Source organism: Astatotilapia calliptera, chromosome 17 (genome assembly GCF_900246225.1).
Source record: "Astatotilapia calliptera chromosome 17, fAstCal1.2, whole genome shotgun sequence".
Lineage (NCBI taxonomy): Eukaryota > Metazoa > Chordata > Actinopteri > Cichliformes > Cichlidae > Astatotilapia > Astatotilapia calliptera.
Window position 1 is genome coordinate 9,082,688 of NC_039318.1, and position 22,522 is coordinate 9,105,209.

The 22,522-nt window shown below is 39.6% G+C and overlaps 2 long non-coding RNA genes across 2 annotated transcripts; one reads left to right on the forward strand and one right to left on the reverse strand.

Annotated features, from left to right (window-relative positions):
• Positions 1-13,712: 13,712 nt before the first annotated feature.
• Positions 13,713-14,403, reverse strand: LOC113009605 (uncharacterized). Its single transcript, XR_003270212.1, has 3 exons — positions 14,316-14,403; positions 14,153-14,215; positions 13,713-13,753 (listed from the first exon to the last, which is right to left on the reverse strand). It is a non-coding gene; the product is annotated as an uncharacterized LOC113009605 (long non-coding RNA).
• Positions 14,404-18,900: 4,497 nt separating this feature from the next.
• Positions 18,901-19,567, forward strand: LOC113009751 (uncharacterized). The gene is made up of 3 exons (XR_003270243.1): positions 18,901-19,005; positions 19,099-19,276; positions 19,363-19,567. It is a non-coding gene; the product is annotated as an uncharacterized LOC113009751 (long non-coding RNA).
• Positions 19,568-22,522: the final 2,955 nt, after the last annotated feature.

Genomic DNA, 22,522 nt, shown 5'->3' on the forward strand with positions numbered 1-22,522 from the left:
GCTAATGGTGAGGTTTGAAAAGTTCCACTATTTGCTACGTCAAATTGTCCCATAATTTAGGCCATTTTTAATTTGTGGGCGTAATAAATGTCACCAGACATCTGGACGGTACTAAGAAATGAGATGCCCACTGAATGCTGAATTATGCAGAGAATAATTTTGTTTATTTGATGTCAACATGTATATTGACAAGGACAGAAAGGGGCATAAAATAGGGGCTGCGGCCCAACACCACTGGCAGATAAACACAGTCGCTGGCAGGGTTGTCTGAATATTCTAATTTTAGCTAACAGGCCAATGTAGCAGCATCAACACGATTTAGAAGCATCAGGAGAATGTTTCATGTGGGATATATTTCTTTTGAAAATAACACAATATGTTAATTGCAATGTCTTTTTCATCATGCAAGTAGGTGTTATGCTACTGAAAACCCACTAATCATCATCATTATTGTAGGTATACGGGGAGGGTTTGGTCAAGTCCACTTTAGCTTTTGTTGGAGTACACCGCTTTGTTTAATTTTTTGTTTTTCAGTAAATAATCTTCAGTTTTGATTATTAGCTCCACTTAAATTTTGATCATTACTGGAGATCATAGGTGTTGCTTTTGTAGTAGTGCAAATACAGGTGCAGTTATGACAAGTAAGATTAGGTGCACTTGCCGTGTAAATGTGGCAGCAACTCTCCGGGGAAATCCACTTGACACTGCCTAAGGATTGTGCTCGGCGCAGCTAACACGATCGGATGTTATGTCGAGCAAAGGTACAATTTTCATTAACCTCCACAGGAGTCGTGATTTGAATGTGCCAGCCCAGCAATTAGTTGACTGTGGCTGATTGACAAAGCCGGTGCTTCTCGGCTCTGATGAAAGATTGGATTCAGAGAGGGAAATGCACTGTTGACAACTGTGTTCAAACATTCGCACACGTCCCTTGAACCTCCTGTGGTCTGATCTCCTGTGCTGTAGAGTTCACTGTTCACTTAAGCTTTCTGGAAGCTGTAGAAAGTAAAGACAGCATTACTATGAGCCAACTGCATAAAAGTCTTGAATTTCAGGGGTAAAACAGTCTAAAAACAACAGTGGCAAAATAGAACTTTGACGCAGGAAGACACACTGCCCTTGGTGTAAATAGCAACTTAGCTATTTGTAAGAAGGTAGTGCCTCTCTATTCAGTAGTATGGATAATCCTAATTATTGTTTTTTAAATTTGTTGTAGTCAATATAGCTATTCAAAAAACTAGGAAGACTCACTGGTTCTGTCAGGCTTTTTCCCCTACTTAATGAGTATATCACATTTTAGAAACAATAATTAACATTATTTATCCTACTGAACAGAGAAATGCTACATTCCTACAAATGAGGTCATGGAGTGAAGTGCTGTCAGTATCATGTTATAATAAAGAAGCTATGAGTTGATATTTTGCTCCACCAGTTAATAATTTCAGTTATTTCTAGTTCTGTCAGTGTTGTGTTTGCGATATTAATATTATGTGTCAGTTTCAGTGAGAATTGAATCCATTATTAAAGCTATATAACTGCATCAGCTGAGTTGCATAACATAAAACTTACATGCAGGACTACGTGCAATAAATATTAGCTACCTCCATTTCCTTTATAACAGTTTTTGAACAATTTTCAGGTGGTTGTTGTCTGAAAAAAAAACAAAGAAACCAGCAAAAGTGAAAAAAACAATATAGCTGTTATTATAATCTATATTTGTGAAGTCTATCAATCATATGAACCAATGTAGGCGCAATGGTTTCTTCACAAAGGTTGGAAATGGAAATTGGAGCTTCTTGACATATTTGCTGTTGTAATTAATTATGTTTTAAATTTTTAACTCAAAATCAGCTGCTTTTGCTGTCTTCTTACAATTACTGTTGTCACTTGAGCTTAGCACTCTGAGGTCTAATAACTAAGCCAAAGCTACCCTAACTTTAACCCTAGCCCAGAGGTCAGTAACTTGCCGCTCGCACTATGGGTTAAAACTAGGGTTAACTGTAACCCTACTAATGAATATACTATATGCATTCATTTATCCTGTCCTAATTACTATAATTAATGTCCTGTCACCTGTGTTTGTTGCTCTTTGTCTCACATTGTTTTGATGTTGAAGGCTCCCAACACCTGTCCTAACCAATCAGATAGGAAAGCTTTTTCTTTGAATCACATTGTTTTTCCAAGTCTAGTCGTTTGAACTACATAGCACTGGATATGGCATATTGTCAAGGGCATTCTGGACAGCTCATTTGTAGTATCTGGACCTAGCATGGCAATTTTTAAGGCAAGAATACTTCACTACTTTCATCAGACACTTTCACACAATCCATCTATTCAAGTAAGCTAAGTTTCTATCAAAACAATGGCTAATGGTGACATGCTGTCAAGTCAGTTATTGAGACCCTTAGAAAACCAATCAACTTCTTCCAACAGCTGACGTATTTGGACTGAGGGCTTGTTCACATCCCTGGTCCAGCTGAAGCCATAAGACATATAGCCTCTGCTATACTGTCTAAAGCTTTATGTTCTGATGAATTTATGATTAGACCAGGGACCAAAGTTTTTCAGGAAAAATGATTGAATACAATACATTGTATAGATACAATAAGTTTACAATGCATTTGTAACTTTTTGTTACAAATGCATCAATACTGCAATATTATATTGCAATATTAATGTGTGGTTGTCACAAAAATCCCATTTCACATCTTGTCATCCAAAAGTATTTTGGAGCACACTGGAATATAAAATAAGGCTCTGGTGACATGGTGAAAATAACCCGTTCTCCAATTTCACAAATATTGGGGAGGAAAAGGGATAATGACTGGTCTGAAAGTGCCTACAAGAAGATATTTATCATGCTGATAAAATTCATCAATGGACTGAAATGTGGCGTGAAGTAGCTCATCAGATGAACCTGTTTGAGCTCTCCCTGGGCGGTCACTCTCCTCTCACTAAACTCAGCAGTCTGAGGGAATTGAGTGTTTGCATCACATGCAGCTTCAAGAGATGCAGGGATTTGCATACACAGTTGCACAAGACATTTTCTTTTTCTTTTTTATAGTTAGAGTCTGTTTTGAAATAGAGCAAGTATCTTCCATATTGAAATTAAAGGAGCTGCTCTAAATCTCCGGTCCATTTTGATTCTCAGTAATACTCGCAGAGCTGTTCGGCGATGCAAAAGGTTGTAAAAGCATCCAGGTTGACATTTGAATACATCGCCTGTTTCTCAATTCTGTAGCCTCCTTTTCTATGGCATTTCAGCAGACTTTATATTGAGCTCATGCACCTTGCACCTGATCGATATGTTATTGCAGCATTGTCAGGGACATATCTGCCATTTAGATTCCAGCCAGGCAGCTTGGCATTCATCCCTCCTCACCACAACTGGGGTCAGGGATTTTGTTTTGTTTTCTTGTTTTTTTTCCCCCAAATTGGAAATCTTTGAAGGTGACATCACAGTTGTATTAATAAAGCTGAAGCATCATGTGTTTAAAGGTTATCGCCAAAATCACCTAGATGCCGACTTGCTGGAGAGGCAGAAAGGTGCAATGGCGTCTGCCCTCCCTGGGAATGAGAGTGAACGCAGCATTAAAAATCCTTTAATTTGTTAATTGCAGCAAACGATTTCCCCAGCCAATTATCCAAATGCCACGCTGAAACATTGCAAGACTTTGCTGAAAGTGCTTAATATCGTGCCTTATGCATTGGTAATAGCAAAGTAGGGAGTGCAAATTGTCCCCCCCCCCCCACCCTTCTTCCCTCTCAGTATATTTAAATTGTTCAAGCTGATTTCCCATTTATCTTTTATGCCAACTGATCTCTTATTGTGTGAAAAATATCACTCTTCAACAACCATAGATCTATCTGTGTGAGCATAACACAATGACATGCTGTGACAAATTGCACAATGATGTAAAATTCAGTTATGCTGTTATTGCGAGATGCCGTAACAGTAAACATGCCACATTTCTTATTCTTCACTGAGACTTTTTCATGTAATACACTGCATGTGCTTTGCAGCTGACCACATTAATACGATAACACCGGTCCTTTCTTTGCACAGGGTTTAATTTGAAAATCTGGGGGAAACGATTGTGTTACTAAAGTGCTATAAATGTTCAAAAATCTCTTTTTACATAGCCAAGAAAGGCATTTTGATCTGTTTCCTTGTTTTGAGAGAAATTGTTTGAGGCTTTCCAGGTTGGAAAAGAAAATGCTTCTAAATCTGCAATAAGACGATGTGCACTGTTGCCACATGCAGGCAGCTTTGCACGGTAAGATTGACAGTTCTTAGATTGGGGAAAGCATGTCTCATTTTGATTGGCATCATGACAAAACATTTAAAAGCTTGTTTCCTCCTGCTTCTTCCTCTGAAAGCTCTTTATATACACTGTGAGGGCTCCCCCCCTCTCTGCTGCAGGTCAAACTAATTCTGCATTTGTTATATTTGAGGAAATTGCTGGCAGATTGGAAGTAAAGTGCTTGTAGCAGGAGATCAGGAAGGTGATCCTAGGGGTTGAGGATTGAATGTGAATACAAAGGAGATCGCAGCGTGGGCTTGCCTCAGATTTGAGGTTTTACTGTTGGTCACATTAATCCCTGACACTGATAACCTGTGATCTGAGCCAACTTCAGTCTCCTTATCAATTTATGTGTAGATATAAATCTTTACAGTGCCTGTTGGTGTTATTGTCATACCTGGGAGAGTGACAGGATATGTTAAAGTAAACCCTTTGAAAGGTTGAAAAATAGTTTCCTTTGTTAAAATGTTTGCCTACACTGCATTTTACAATGCCATATACGTTTCAAGGTGTTGTCTCAGTTAGAGGAACAGTTACTACTGAAGGGTGGTTTGATTATCCATCAGGTGTTTTCTTTTTGTGTCATTTATTTTCATTCTTGAAAATGGAGCTGAAGCTGGAGCTTGTTCACCAGTTAGGGGAAAGAGGAGTGGGGTTGGTGCAGCGTACTGTACTGGTCTGTTGTGGTGAGAAGAGAGATACATTTAAAAGCAAAGCTGACAATTTACTGGTCAATCTTCATCCCTTTCCTCAAATGTGGTCATGAACTTTGGAGAAAAGCCATTTGTCATTTGCCACTTCACTCTTTAGGCTATTACCCAAAGGGTGGCTGCACTCAGCATTTTAAGCATAGGATAAAACGTTTAGTCATTCAGGAGGGACTTAGAGTACAGTCACTACTCCTCCACATTCAAAGAAGACAGTTAAAGTCACCTGGGTATCTAATTAGGATTCCTCCTGGGAGAAGTTTTCTGGGCATGTTCTACCAGGAGGAGACACTGAGAAAGATCCATAACATGCTGGAGAGATGATATCTCTTGGCTGGTACAGGAACAACTGTGTATTTGAGCTGGCTGGGGAGAAGGACGTGTGGGCTTCTCTGCATATGCTGCCACCCCCATGACCCAAAAAGCAGTAGAAAGAATGGATGGATGAGTGACATCCCATCACTAGGGTGGAGACAGGATGAAGAGCTCAGTCATTTGGGTATTGGAGTATAGTTGCTACACCTGCACATCAAATGGAGGCGATTCAGTTGGTTCAGGCATCTGACTAAGACACATCCTATTCAAGGTGTTTTGGGAATAGCCTAACAGGAGAAGGCCCTTGGGCAGACCAGGACACACTGGAGAGATTACACTTCGCTGGATTGGAAATCCTGAGTGTCCCCCCAGAAGAGCAGATTTGCCCACGTGTGCCTGGATAAACTAAATTTACTTTTATTCTTGTAAAACAGGAAGTTCAACGAGTTTCACTCCTGTGTTTCAGCTTGAATCAAAACTTTTTTAGCTTAGCTTTTCAGTCCGTGAATACAGGAAGCAGTTAGGACATTTCTATTTAAACTTCAAAAATATGCCAACAAAGTAAATGGCTCATTGAATGTGCAAGTGCTGTGTCATAAAGACCATCTGGACAGATAAAGGGGAGCCTAGTATAGATTAGTTTTTCAGTCTCAAAGCTAAATAGGTTGAACACTAAAATTAGTCAGTGTGCTTCATAATAACCAACAGGCATTCTTACTTGTTATAGAAATAGTGTTTTACAAGCAGATTATTAAGCCAGCAAGCTACCAGTGGTTGTTGAGCCCTCCTATTGGTAAGCTGCAATTAACAGAAAGAAATGTAGGTAAAACTAATTTCTGCAAAAACTGCTTATTTGAATGTTTGAATATATTCCTGGAAGAGCTTTTTTGGTTGCTTTTAACTGTTTGCGACAAACTTTGCTTTGTGCATGGCATTAATGCAATAAACGTTATCATTAGAAGATGAAAAAGACTCAATTGTGGCCATAACTACCTGAACCAGCACCATTATTAGGAACACTTTCAACATAGGTTTCTACATAATACAAGTTAGTTGAGGACCACCTTTATCATCATTTAATATGATGTTGACTCTCTGATGTCAGCAAAAGACAGAAGCAACAATATGCCATTCATTAACACTATATTTGATTTTATTTCATAGATTATATCGATTTTTTGCTGTAGAAATATGCACGGAACATGCTTTGGCATTATATTGCTCAAATAAAAAGAATTCCTTTCAAATGCAAACAAGAAATTCAAATAAGAAAATCAAACATTAACATTTTGCTCCATATCTGTACATAGGATACACCATTAACACTTTGAAGTTGTGCATGTTATCCATGGTAGGGGCACTAATGCAACCCCATGTCATGGAAGATGGCAAGCTGGATTGTCCCTTTCTTTTTTAGCCCAGATGACACGGGGTCCATAATTTCCAAAAAATAACAGGACACTTTTCCACTTCAACTTAGAGCTTTTTTTATTTTGAAAAATGGGAAGAACATTAATACATTTCTGCTGTAAGTGTGTATATTTTATCTTTTGATAGTAGATTATTCACTTGTAATAACGGATTACAAGGATGGAGAAACATTTCTGAATTTAGTTTTATTTAATATGAAAAAAATGCCCTAACATTTGTGATTTTTACATTGCAGAAGCAACTTATTGCCCATCTCAACCAGAATTGGGAATCCGTCCTCTCTGGGATGTTCTTTTTATACACAGTCATGTTAATAATTAACCACAGGAGTTTGTAAGTTATGAGATTTTTTCTCTTCCGCCAAATCTTTTGTTGTCATGTTCTTTGTTTGCTTTGTTTTTAACACTGTCAGTGAAAATTGTTGGAAAAGAGGCTGTAGGAAACTTTGAGGTCCGAGGGTGTAAAGTACTTGAAATGCTACATGCAGCCTGCCTTCCCTCTCCCTTTCTCTTTGCTCTCTGCTTCTGTTTCCCCCTCTCTTTCTGCTCTACCATCTGTAATGAGCTAAGCAGTGGAGTGTAAGCAGCTTCTTAGATAATGAGGCACAACTCCCAGGGGAGTCAAGCTGGGCCCACAGCTTTAATATTCCATTGCTCCATCCTGAAAATGAAAGCAATCAGAATGGAGAGACCGAGGAGAGAAACACATTCAACCTGAGCATCAAGAGGAGAGACTCCTATCTTTGGTTGCATCTGTAGCTGTGCAGAATTTAGGAAAACAACTTGATTAGGCAAATATTAACTGGTATTGCCTAAGCGAGGGATACAAATGGCTCTGAGTCAGTCTGATTGAGCCTGTTTAAAACCAAACTGCTCCGATAGCCACCACAGAGCATCAATTTTTCATTACATCTTCTTTGAAATAATGATAGTCACATTTTGCATCTAACACTTAACAAATCCAGCCAAATCCATTAAAAAAAGTCCCTAGTTGCAGTGGAATCTTGATATATAAATGCATTATTGTATGGTAGGCGATAGCGGCTTGGCAGTCTACTTCAGCTCTGAGAGCAGAGACCTCTCTAGCATTTCTTGGAGGATATCTCCATAATAGCCTCATTATTCAACTGCGAGCCCGCAAACACTCTGGCTGAAGTAATGAGGCCCTGACTAGTTGCTGAGTATCACCTTTTTGCAAGAGGTTGCATGGAGAATGCATCCTGATTAGAAGTGTGGTTTAGCTGTTTTGTTGGAGAAATGCCATGAAACTCACAATCTTCAGTTTTGATTTTTGCTTTTAATTAAAATCAACAACAGTCCATCAAAAGAAGGAAAAACAGCCAACATCAAGAGTTTTTTGTGACACAGACCAAAGTATTTTTTTTTAATTCTAGCAATAATTTATTTATGTGTGAAGGTAGAAAGCCTCGACACTTGTCCAAGTCCAATAAATAGTTTCACAAAAAAGCAATAACAAAAAAAAAGGAAAGGAAAACAGGCCCTGATTATGTGCATTTTGGCAAAGCTGTAGAACATTACAGTTAAAATATTTTTATTAAGAACTGTCATCTCATTTCCACTGCATTACTTTTTGAGTAATAACCCCAACCTGGTGAAGAGACATTCTTAGATTACAGATAATGATAAGTAGTAATGACAAGTAACATCTTGCTAGTTGTGAATCAGGCACATATTTACATATTTGGACAAAACGATAGATCTGATCGGCTAACGCCAGATAGCATCTAATCAGCTAACTCACTGCATTTAGGTAATGATTTCAGGCACATATATATATATATATATATATATATATATATATATATATATATATATATATATATAAACAACCTTCAAACCAAACATCAAAATGGAAAACTTGACTTTGAAACTGGTTGTTGGTTGGTCTAAGTATTTCAGATGCTGGTGACTTATTGGGATTTTCCTATATAACCATTTTTATAGTATACAGAGGACGGTCCGAAAAACAGAAAATATCCAGTCAGCATAAACTCTTTATTTATGCCAGAGGTCAGAGGAGAATGTCCGTACTGCTCTGAGCTGATAGGAAGGCAATGCTGACTAAAAAAACTGCATCCCTGAATCACAACACAATGAACATAGAAGCATAGTTAGTTTAGCTTTGAACTCCAAAATTGAAATCCTAAACCAAAAACCCAACTGGCAAAGATAAAAGAGTGCTTATTCACTTCAAGAAATGAAGAGAGCCAGTATCAGTGAGTTTGCAGACAGTGGATTTGAATCCACAGCATCTGGGCTTAGACCAAGATGGCACCAGCAAGCCTTCTAATGTGATGCACAGCTATAACAGCATCACAGCTTAATTAATGATCATGGTTCTGTCTTTCGGCTTTGTCTAATCCTCAAGAGAATGTCACACTCTGTTACACTTCCCACATGACAAGAGATGCTCAAGTCATCTCACATTACATTTTTCCCCCATTTTTATGACTAGAAGTGCCAGTAATTTGCATAATCTGCCCTCGCGTAAGCATCCATTAGCGCTCTTTCCTCTGTGTGTGTCATTTTGTAAATGCCTAGCTCTGGCTGTCTTGGAGCTGTGGAAATGTAGAATCCAGTCCCTGCTTGCCACCTGTGTCCCAGCATAGCAGTAACATAACGGATAGTACCATTGTTAAGGCCACAGGCCCACCCTATCCATGATAGATACCCGAACACAGACTTCAGCTTGTCGTGCCCAGGGTTAGTAGCATAAAACTGAGGGGATCCTAATTAGGCTGTAGTCACTCTGTTTACAAGTGCAACACAACAGCATCCCAACTGCACTCAAGCACGCACATATACTGCTATCATCTACTGCATACATACTGTCGGGCACATACTTTCAGCTAATCACAGCTTCTAAAACTTTAGGGAATTTCACTATATGAACACAACGTCACGGCGGGCAGAACAAAAAAATCTCAAATTTGGACTCATCAGACCAAAGCACAGATTTCCACTGGTCTAATGACCATTCCTTGTATTTCTTGGCCCAATAAAATCCCTTCTCCTTGTTGGTTTTCCTTGGTAGTGGTTTCTTAGCAAGTATATGACTGATGGTCTTCCTTTCCCAGCATGGTCCTCATGTCAGCCAGTTTCATTGTAGCGCTTGTTGTAGCTGTATCATTTTTGCGTCTGCACTTTGGGACAAGTTTAAAGTTTTAGCAATTTTCCAGACTGAGTGACCTTCAGTTCTTAAAGTAATGATGGACTGTTGTTTCTCTTTATATGAATTCTAACAGTTGTCAAATAGGGCTGTCAGCTGTGTACCAATATGACTACAACATAACTGATAGTCCCAACCCATTAAGAATGCAAGAAATTCGACAAATGAACAATGACAAGGCACACCTGTGAAGTGAAAACCATTTCAGGTGACTACATCATGAAGCTCCTTGAGAGAAGGCCAAGGGTTTGAAGCGCTGTCAACAAAGCAAAGGGTGGCTACTTTGAGGAATCTAAAATATAAGACATATTTAGAGTTTTTAATATTTTTTTTCCTTGCTGCATAATTCCACATATCTTGCTTCATATATGTGATGTCTTGAGTGAGAATATACAATGTAGGATGCAGTAAAAATGAAGAAAAGCCATTAACCCTTTAAGACCTACCATAGAACCAAGTCCGCCAGAGCTTATATTATATTTTTACATGCTGTAGTGCCATTTTTGGGAGCATTTCAAGTTGCTATGCATCAATACAACCATTATAGCCCAGACTTTAATAATATGTCTGCATTAAGTGCATAGTAATTACATAAATTGCAAAAAAGTGCAATAAACTACAAAAAAATTGAAAATCGTTTTTGTTTTTTTAACATATATTTCTAGTTAGAGAAATTTAAGAGGCTTATCCCTCAAAACTGTAAATACAAAAAAGTTGCACAAAATAGTTTCCCACCACAAGAAATTTATTTTAAGTGTCTTCATAGTTTTATTTTTTAAATACACCAATTTTTATATACTGCAGGAAAAAATAATTATTATGATGGAAATTTGCAAAAAAACAGCATGTGCATCAAAATAAACTATTTCCAGCAGTGCAATTTGACTTCTAAGCATCCCAGAAACGACACAGAAAGTCATAAAGTCAAACATAACCTTTAAAAACACCAGTATATGCTTGTATAGGCCCTGAAGGTAAAAAAAAAAACTACATTTCCATGAAAATGACGCTACTTCCGGTTTCAGGCAGGTAATGGCGGACATGCGATAGTTCGTGCTGACGTCTATTCCAACGTAGGAAGTGTTACGAACAGCTGATCGGATTGGCAAAGTGTGTTTCTGGAATATTATGTTTTTGTTGCTGCAAGTGCTTTTTATGCAATTTTTGCAAAGCTATATGTGGAAGGAAACCGTGACCTTGGACAAGCTGATGGCATAACATGTAAGTAAAACTCCTCCGGTTTCATATGCAAAAAAGAAATATTGCTCTAGCTCATGTGGTTGCAGCGCTACCGGGATTTAAAAATAGTTACGCAAACATTACGGCTTTAAAGGGTTAAATGAGAAGGCTGGTAGTATGCAAGTAAATAACTGTAATGTATTAACGCATTTAAAGCATTAAAGATATCAATTTGATCAAAGGTTTTGTGCATACTAATGGATTAACAAATGCAGAAACACAGAAATGATTTTGGTAATTACCAATGCTGATAAATTAGCTCAGCTGTGGCAAAAACATTATATTGGATGGTGATGTCATAGATTTGTCAAGCAAGAGTCTTATCATAGTTCTTTTTGTATAAAATCTGAACTTAATTTGCATTTATTGGTTGCAAAAACAATCACATTTTCGTTTTCTTTGCCCTGTTTCATCCCACTGTTCTCCTTCCAAATGCTGTCTCAGTGCCACTGCTGTGGGCAGTGCAATCATGATGCATGATACACACACCTGAGGCATCGTAATGTTTTGACACACTTTGTTCTTCTCCTTATTATGCATCTCCTCCTTCATTTTTGCCCTTAACTTTCACCACATCAGGCCTTTGAGAAAAGCAAGTGGAAAAGCACCCTACTGTACACCATCACTACCAGATTTCATGCTTTTTGTACCCATTACCATAGTCTTTATGCACAGCTTGCTAAATTAGCATCTTCGAAAGTTCTTGCAAACCGGGTAAAAAAAACATTAAATCTACATAACAGCGCAAATCGTGCTCTGTTTAAATCCATATAAATAGGAGTAGTGGTAGAATGTAGCTTTGTGTTTACTCGAGTATTGAAGTACCCTTCAAGGACTGTGATGTCATGCTGCTCTACATGTCTACTTTTCCCTACTGTACTGTTCATTTTAAACCATTAGTTGTGGATTTCCAGAATAATAACCTACTAATGTATAACGCTGTGTTATAATAGTTAAAGAACTATACACAGTAATGAATCAACACAACTATCAACATAACAAAATGTGTATGATTCATCAGAGTAGCCACTTTTACTTTAGGTACCTCGATGCTATGACTTTTGTCCTATGACTTATGTAGGATGAAGACTTTTACTTAAGACTCTAAATATGTGCTTTGCTACTTTACAAAACAATTATTCAGTACAAGATAATCTTGGCAGTTTTCAATGTTATACAACCCGTGTTGGAGCACAGGGCTGCACATAAGGCTGAACATCATACTCAGTATTTACAGCAGCACTGTTTACACTGTGTTTATGTCAAATATCTGGATTTCCCATGCCTTCCCTTTTCATCTTGTTAGTGTACCTTGTATGATCGCATTAACCTTCGTCGTTGATGACGATCAAACCCTAACCCAAACCCAAGGCAACAAGAAAATGTCAGTTTTATTTTCATGAAATTGTTCTCCCAAGTCTTGATTAATCAGTTAAAGAAGAAAATAATCTGTACTTTTTATTTTAGTTTATTTCTTTAAAAAGAGATGAACAGGGTTATCATGAAAAATGAATTAAACCTCAGAGAAAACAAACAAACAAAACAACATGGAAATATCACTCAATCTGTGCACTAGAAAGACCCACTGGGAAAATTGTATAGCTGCTTTTACTGGTGTTTAAAAACAAAAAAGATATGCAGGTTATCAGAAGTTTAATTGATATCCTCAGGCATCGTAGTTCAGAAGGCTCTCCACAGCAATACATCAACAACATGTTTCCCCAGAAAATATTACATTATGGAAGTAAATATACCAGTTTACAAGGTCTTTAAACAGCAGTGTGAGCAGGCATTGGAGACAACAGCCTGGGCGCGCACACACATATACCCACAATTTCACTAAACGTATGCTCAATCATGCTTCTCTGTGCTGTCACATGTAGTTAACAAAGCGGCCCGTCATTTATTGTAGATTAATCCTCGTTCCACACAGTGTCGGGACCTGCACTTTACCTTGTTTTATCGTCATTAAGGGAAAGACATTGAAGAGCTGAGGAGCATGCGGGACGAGGACAAAAAAAATGAGCAGTGAGGCGAAGATATATCCAGTAAAGGGCGATATTGCATGGGGAGGCAGGGAAAACGGGGCCCGGTGAAGAAAAAGAGAAGGAACCTTTGACAGATGAAAGCTACAGTGGATTTGACTGGAATACAGGAGGTGAAGACAGACAAAGAGAACAAGATGTTCCAGGTTACATTTTAATACCTGGCTATTTCTAGTAGCTCTAGCAATGTGTGATGTTACTGTAGGTCATGGAAACAAAAGAGAAAAAAAAGAAAGAAAGAAAAAACACAGGATGTGAAAGACAAAGAAACAGTTGTACTGGAATACAAACAGAGAAGTGCTGAGAGATTGAAGCTTCCTGCTTTAATGAACCCTCCAGCATCAGCTCTGGCCTCCGCGCTGTAGCCAGGAGCGCCTGCCCTTGCTGTCAAGACCATGTCCGAGCTGTGCAGAGCACCAGTGACAGCTGTACCAAGCTTCACTTTGAAGTCCAGAGTGCAGCAACAGGGTAGATAATGACCCCGCCAATCTCCTCCCAACGCCCTGTCTGCTTCCCCTGGCCTCTGTGCAGGGTAAAAAGGAAGGCCTAATGAGCATACTTTTCTGAACAACTTTCACTGAAGGCAAATGCATTAATTCTTGATCCACTGCCACACTTTATAGTGCTCAGTCTTGCGAGGGAACGGGGATGAGTCAGGGTGAGAGGGAGAGTCGCTAATGCATGTTTCAAAAAAATAAAAAAATAACACAGAGTGGAAAAGACAGGACGCAGAAATGCGAGGATGGTAAGCGAGGGATCTGCATCTTTGTTGAACAGCGTGACACTGAGCAAGAGAGACAAGGCTGAGATGCACAAGTGACTGCTGGACTTAATGACGTGGAGGTAAATAAGCTTCCATCTCCTTCCCAAACAGTTAAAGGGGGTAGCTGTCCGATATCTGGCGTGATTAATTAGTGTTTACCTGCTTAAGATCCCAACCCAGGTTGCCACCCGAGGATAGAAGTTGAATGCTTCTTCATTTGGCCTGTCAGGGTTACAAAGCAGAGAGGTAACCCAAATCAGCTCTGCCAAGGACAGCTGCTTCATCACAATTATAACAAGGTGTCTGCCTGCTGCATCCATACCTGAGGCACTTCAAAAGGGTCGGGGCTAATCAATCTGTAGCACTTCCTGCCAGCGGCGGTGGCTTCACTTTTCACCAGAAGATGTTTGATGAGAACTAAAGTTCCAAACAATGTTCGATTTGCGAGATCAGGTTCAATGTGGCAAAATTGAACCATCACAGTGAAACAATTCCTCATAACAAAAAGCCTCAGGGAGATGTGAGAGAAGAGAGAAACCAAGTTTCCGCTGTCACAATTGCGTTTAAATGGTGACAGATAATAGCAATTTTTGTAGGTTTAGAGTGAACTCATTTTTACTCTCATTTCCTCTGGGTGAGGACAAATACAATTACTTTCTTTGCAGCAGAGGCAGCAATCATTCCATGCTTTTTCTTTGGCAGCTTAAACTGCCTGGCATGTTAGCATATCTTCAGACAACAGGTTATCTACCTTACTGGACCGTTTCCTCCCTATTTGAGTCAGTTGTTATCTGAGTCCCCCCCCTCCCCCATTCATCTGATGATGAATGATCTGCTAATGCCCTGAGAGATCTTTACCTGCAAGACTGCAAGACACTGTATATCACATGAAAAGCAAACAAAACACAAACACGCTATCGACTCCAGCAGGAATTGCACCGTAGGGTCCATAGATCACACTATTTTAAGGCACACACACTTCAGACAGAACAAATAAAACCGTGCCCCGAGGGAGGAACCAGTATGAAATGTCTCAAAACAGCTGCTGTTTTTATACTCATTGTTTATCGGCTGGCCAGCATAAATTAACTGTGCCCATTGTACGGTATACATTTTAGGACATCGTCAGGTCTCAAGAAAAAAGTTGTCAGGTATCAGACAAAAATTGTCAGGTCTCAGTTGTCAGGAAAAAGGTTGTCAGCTATCGGACAAAAAATGTCAGGTCTCAGTTCTCAAGAAAAAAGTTGTCAGGTATCAGACAAAAAATTGTCAGGTCTCAGTTCTCAAGAAAAAAGTTGCCAGGTATCAGACAAAAACTTGTCAGGTCTCAGTTCTCAAGAAAAAAGTTGCCAGGTATCAGACAAAAACTTGTCAGGTCTCAGTTCTCAAGAAAAAAGTTGTCAGGTATCAGAACACAAGGTATCAGAGAGAAAATCTTCCTCCTGCAGCGACTTTGTCGCTATATTTAGCGAGTTTTCAGACGACCTTAGGGACTTTTTTTCTGAAACGCGACTAGCGACAAATCTGGTGACTTTTTCTGGCGTTATTAGAGACTTATTTATGACGACTTTTGATGTGAAAGCGCGTATCGCTCTTACTCTCAATAAGCAGCGGGTGCTGCGGTGGGCACCTTGCCCGTGCCAAAGCGCTCACAGATGGAGGATAGTCCTCCTCCAGCGGCTATCAGGGCAGGGCTTCCGCACTGACTGTAATGCAGTCAGTTCTTCTTTTACTGTTATGTTGTTTTGTGGACCACAAAGTTTAAAACTACACACACACACACACACAATAACTCCACCAGAGTGCCTGTTTCAGGTCACTTTTGCCGGGCCAAGCCCGGATAAAGGAGCAGGGTTGGAATTGTGACATAAAAAAAAAAAAACAATAATTGCTAAAAGAAATTTAATTTGTAGTTCTAAATAAATTCTAAATGAATTTAAGACATTTTTTACTGACTTTATGTCTCTTCCACGATGTTATTTCTCTCTCCAACAGTGTAGGTTACAATTACATTAGCATGACCAATTATGCAAATTAGGCGATGACATCATTTAGCGACTTCTAGCGACTTTTAGGACAACCAATAGCGATTTTCCTTACTGAGGAGTTGGCAACACTGGTCCCACCCGAATTGATTTCCAAATACGTCATCAACGTGTGACAGTGGGAGAGCGTAATGTCATTGCGGTTCAGGCTCCTAACGACACAAGGGCTGTATCCCAATTCAGGGTCTGCAGCCTTAAAGTGCACAGCCTTAACGGTCCACAAGGGCTGCGTACTTATAGGCCGGAAGTGAGAGGCTTGTGAAATGGGACGGTCTAGCCTCCGTCGCGCTGCCCCGGATGCCTAGCAACCATGACACTAACAGCTGGAAACGTTTCATACAGCTTTGTTTGACAGAAATGAAGGAGAAAATCTTTTGTTCATTTGTTTGTTTGTTTGTACATGAGCTTTGATTTGATAAGTATCTGAGGCTGACTGTGAAATCATGATTATTGGGCTTCACTTCTGTACTGAACAGTCATTTAAGATTACCTAGTAAATAACAATTAGCTAATGTTGTTCATGAGACTAAAGTCATCTCACTTTGGTAATGTAAATATAATATGGCCAATATTAAAGTTATAATTTCAATCATTATTAGTTATTACAGCAGTGAATGATCTCTGTTTCAAATACTGAGCTTCAGTAAAGATTCAAGCTGCATTTATTTATATTATTTATATTTCCTGTCACCTTAAATCTTCACTCAAAGACAGGTTTCTTTGACACAGTATATATAACTGTGTTATATATATGAGAGACAAATATTGTTCTTTTAATATGTTGGCATTACTAAATTTGTCTCAGTGCTTAATTTAAAATCATCACATTCTCTGTAAGATTAAGGTCAACTATTGAACGGCGTATATTTTAAAGTAAAGGCTTTAAAACCAAGTTAGTACAAACATTGCTAATGTCACATAACTTTGCCTACATTTGGCCAACAGTAATGTTTTAATGTTCTTCGTTATTAAACATTCGCACATAAATAAGTAACACAATATTCAGTACTTACTTTTAAAAGTTTACTCTTCGGCCACCCCTCTTCGGCCGTTTTTTTTTCTGGCAAAATTATCCACACCCACCGCCGCGCTATGCATGCTGGGATATGTTGGGCCACGAAGTCTACACCGCCACATCCTTAAAATTCAATGAAATGAAGGACGCATTTCAGGACCGCATTTCGAGCAGCCTTTGAATTGGGACAGCCTTCGTCGTGTCGCTGTGACGTAATTGGCCTTAAAATGCGGCCTTTAAGGCTGCAGATGCTGAATTGGGATACAGCCAAGGTAAGTTTAACTTTGGTCGTGTCCAAATTCATGGGCTGCATCCTCCTGAGGCCGCATTTGTAGACCGATTGCGTCACAGCGACGCGCCGAAGGCTGTCCAAATTCGTAGACTCCTCCGAATGCAGCGGACAAATGCGTCCTCCTTTTCCCCGAATTTGAAGGATGGGTCGGGTGTGTCCCTCGTGGCCTACCATATCCCAGAATTCATAGCGCGGCCCAGCCAAACTCCAGTTTCCAACAATGGCGGCTGCTACTAAGTTTTAAAATTACTCTTACTCAACAGCATGAAAGAAATGAAGTTTCAAACTTTCCTTAGGAGGACCCCAGCACGCCTGCTGTGGATGCTTGCAGCGACTGCTGTATAGAGGCCATCCTGCTACACATGAAACACATCAGAGTCATAATTGTTATTTTAGTCACGTGTTTGTTTATTATCCTTATTGTTTTATCTGGGACTGTTTGCAGACATCTCAGAGAGAGGAGACACCAGCATCTGAACAGAGACTCAAACCAGCAACCTGCAGCTCCCTGCTTGGCTGCTCCAGTTTTCTCCTCACTCATGTTGCCCACCAGTGATTTCTAGCTGCCCACCCACACAGCAAGGTTAGAATATGCGCTGAGCCTCAGCACCCAATACTTGGACATGTTTTCTTTATTAAATAATGAACCAGACCCCAAAAAGTAAACAGCTGTTATTGCTAGGCAATGGGAGCAGCATTTGGCAATGCAGCACCTGACATTCCTTACCATGTGGGCGGAGCATGCATGAAATGGAATGTTTTGTAGAACTATGCAACACAAGCACTTAGTTACAGCATTTTTCATTGTATCCAGACACAGCTAGAGACACATCTACAGCAGCATCTCTGTGCAGGACAAACGACAGTTGACGAAGAAAACATCGAAAACTTCACTTCACTCCTCTACAATACTGTGATGGCCAAACCCGTGGCCACACTCTAAAGTTGGTAACTTTTGTATTTTCATTCTTCATTTGAACATAGTAATACATTTTAGTTTCCGATAACTTTATTGATTGGTTTGGATACATTTGTTCTATTTGTAAGCGCGCACATTTAGTTCACTTATGTATTCATACTACTTCATTTCTTTGCTTTCTGACTAACCTTTGTCTTTTTATTTCTTACCTGCCATCATCCCTGGGAGTTGCTGGACAAAAGATGGTAGCCAGGGTTTGAAACCATTAAATACAAAGGAAGATAATTGGACTACACCACCACTTCCTGCTGAAGGGGGGAATGTGTGTTTTCTTTACTTTAAAAACAAAGTATTTGTATTTAATTAAATATTTGAGTTTAGGGTTTAATGGGGTTTTTGATTTTCTTCTTTAGTGTTTAGTTTATTAACAAACTAGATTGTACTGCATCGTTTGTGGTTTATGATTGTGTTTTGTTTGTTACCCCTCATGTGTCACAATGGTCTGATCAGCCATTATATATACCCTTGTATGTCATTTCATGTTTTGGGTCAATTATGTATGTTTGGGCAGTCTGTCATGGTCCGGGTGTGTGCCAGTGTGTCTCCCTCCGAGCCGGCGTCTCCATCCCTGGGAGGGGCCTCAGTGTTTTTGCTGATCGCTTACATCTGTGGGTAATTAGCCGGGGACTCATAAGGCCAGCGTTCTCAATCTCTCTTCGCCAGATTCTCTGCTAAACATCAGTCAGTGCAGGCCACCACCATAAATTCCCTACGTGTTTTTTTGAATCACCTTGCCTCACTGTATGTTTGTTTTTTGTGCGCCTCCCTTTTCAGCTACACCTAACTGTCAACCCCTGGCGAAGAGCTTCTACTTGGATGCTGGACCTTCTGGCAGTCCCTCAGGCTATTACCAAAATTACCTACCTGCCTCTCTGCCTCCACGCCAGGAGTTTTTGGATTTACACACCCAGACTACTCACCCCTCTATGTCATCTCCGACCTCCGTTGGCAAGTACGCAGTACGAAGGAGGATTCTGAGCCAAATAACATATTCATATGCCTCCTTATCTATGTTTGAACATCTGCATTCTGTTACAGTGACCCCGACCTTTTCCTGGACCCTTTGTGACTTGCTTTCCAGTCCAATCCCCGGAATAGCTGTCCTCTCTGACCCGGACCAGATCGTTATTTAGTTTAACGTCTACGCTCACCTTTTGTTTATGAATATTTTGTGTAAACATTAAACATTATTCTTAAAATATACTTACGAGCTGTTCGGCATCTTGCGTTTGAGTCCTGTCACTCGTCTGAAACGGTCTCGGCCGTAACACAGTCATTTGGTTTGTTAAGTTTGCAGTCTTTGCCTGAGTTCAGTTTTGTTTCTTTGACCTCTTTTATGAGCTCAACATTTATTAGTCTTGTAAATATAATTTTTGGGGGTTAAATAAATGGAAACTATATTTTTCTAATAATTCCTGGGCTCCTCCTGTTTTTCAACTCGGTCCATCACAAATACGTTGGTTCCTCCCTTAAGGACCCACAGTGACACTGGTGTCACCGCCCCTTTACACTTAGAGAAAAACTATTTATAATGGTTTAACTTTGACTTTTAACTAATAAAGTCCCTAAGTGACGTCTACTGCACAAACTAGTTCAGTCATGTGACAAGTGAGGCACTCTGGGTGTTCAAGACACCATTTTCAAAGTCTTGGTCCACCTGGTTAGCTAATGAGACCACTATGCTAATTTTAAAAACTTTCTTTTCTTTTTGCAAAGGTAAGCTTTTACTCATTCAGAAATTCTAAACTTTAGATAAGATGTCATAGGTCACTTGTAACCTAGTTTGGTAATATTTCTGAAACAATTTGATCTAGAATCAGTTTGTTAAATATCGCTGTGACAAATATGTCATTAAACATTAAACTGATGTGACATATTTGTCACAAAAAGACAAAAACTGATCACTTGCTTAGTCAGTTTAGCTCATTCAGTTATTTTAAGTAAATGTATTCTTTGTTGTTAATACTCAGTCATATTTAACTAAATCCAAGCATAACTAATTTATTAAATTACCTAAATTTGTGATGGAACTTTACTTTAGCTTTGTCGAGGTGTTTTTCAGTTACCCCCCCCCCCCCCCCCTTTTTTTTTACCCCCTTTTTTTTTATCATTTTCACTCTTTTGTAGAATGGATAAAAAGAAAAAATATAGTGTTCAAGATGCGCTGGAGTTTATCACTGCAGAGGACAGTGAGTATGAGGGATGTGAAAGTACCTCAGGTGAAGATTCTGACGACCCTAATTACATCCCCCACAAAGACGTGGAGAGTGATGAATCAAGTGAATCCAGTGATTCAGACAGTTGTGATTCAAGTGATTTAGAGACAGAGCCACATTCAAGCCATATGGACACTGGGCAGCCCAAGGCAGCTATCAAAGCACAAAAGTTCTCCTGGAGAAAGAAAACGTTCGAAACCCCTGAGACCGCATTCAAGGGACCCTGTGCCAAACTTCCAGATGAGATCCACACTCCACTGGAGTACTTCAAAAACGTCATCACAGATGATATGCTGCTGTTGTTAATGAACAAACAAATTTATACAGTGTACAAAAATCCAACCATCTGAGAAATGTAAATACCACTGTTAAAGAACTAGAAATACTCATTGGTCTCTATCTGAGGATGGGTCTATGCCAAATGCCTGGAAATCGAGCATACTGGGAAAATGACACCAGGTGTCCTATGGTAGCAGATAACATGTCCCGCAACCGATTTCAAACCCTGTTGGGATCTCTACATTTCACTGACAATACAGATTTATTACACAGAGATGCAGAAGACAAGTGCTGGAAGATCCGTCTATGGCTTGAAATGTTTCGCAAACAATGCCTGGATATCGTCCCAGAGGAGTACAACTCTGTTGATGAGCAAATGGTACCCTTCAAGGGGACACACAGCCCAATAAGGCAGTATGTGAAGGGAAAGCCCCACCCCTGGGGATTGAAAATCTGGGCCCAGTGCTCATCCTCTGGTATGCTCCATGATTTTGTTGTTTATCAAGGTGGTACTGGGAAGAAGACTTTACTTGGGATTGGAGATGTTGTGGTGAAGTTGTGTGAAACTCTGCCAGCTGAGCAAAACTACAAAGTTTTTGCTGATAACTTCTCCTCAGCCCCACTTGTGCTCACACTTCTTCAGCAACAGATCTACTTTGTAGGAACGCTTCGTGGTAATCGCTTAGCAGGTTGTCAGCTTGAAGATGAAAAAAGTCTTGCCCAGAGAGGCAGAGGGATTATTGATGCCAGGGTGAATAAGCAGGAGAAGGCAATGGTTATTGTGAAGTGGTGTGACAACAAAATCTGTTACCTCATCTCATCCTAATTGTGCAACTGAGCCTCAAGATACAGTTCGTCGCTGGAGCAAATGGGCAAGGCATTTGTTGAGGTCCAAAAGGCACACATTGTGAAGGAGTACAACACATTCATGGGGGGTATTGACTGCTTGACGGCCTGCCTTGCCAAGGTACAATACCACTGAGTCACGGAGGGGTATCTCTACCTGTTCTGGCAAATCCACATGCTCTGTGTTGTCAACGCATGATTGATTGGGGCTGCTTTTTTTTTTTTTTTTTCGAAGAAGCTTGGTTGAAGTAAACCAAGAAGTGTTTACCATCATTACCATGTTAATGAATTAAAAAATAAAAAGGCAAAATTCGTTTTTAAAAGCAAGAAAGTTGTTTTTTACAGATTACTTTCTAAATATGGAACAAATGTACCTTGTATGCCCAATGTGACGCATATGTGACATTTCAGATCTGGGGCAGTGGGTGGAGCTATTACAAAAAAACCTTTCAGAAATGTGTTTTATATGATTCATTTGATATAACTTACAACCCCCGTAATTTTCATGAAAGTAAAAATAGGTCTGGGTTCTTAAGGGTTAAAAGGCCAAAATGAATCGAGGGAGAATGAGAAGAGGATCGGCGAGTGCTTCACCATACAATTCAGTACAGCTGATTAACCTGCAAGAAGAATTTTAAATGATACAGGCTGAAAATGTCAAATTAAAAGAACAGGCAGAAAAATCAAGAGGAGAAGCTGAAGTAGTATTGCAGGAATTACTGCATGTGGGTCTCAAACTTAAAGGAGAGAAAATGGGAAAACAACAGGCAGAAAACGAGAATGAAAACATGAAGAAAGAACTGTTGGAAGCTCAAAAAGCATTGGAGGAAGAGAAAAGCACAGCACAAGAAGCCAAA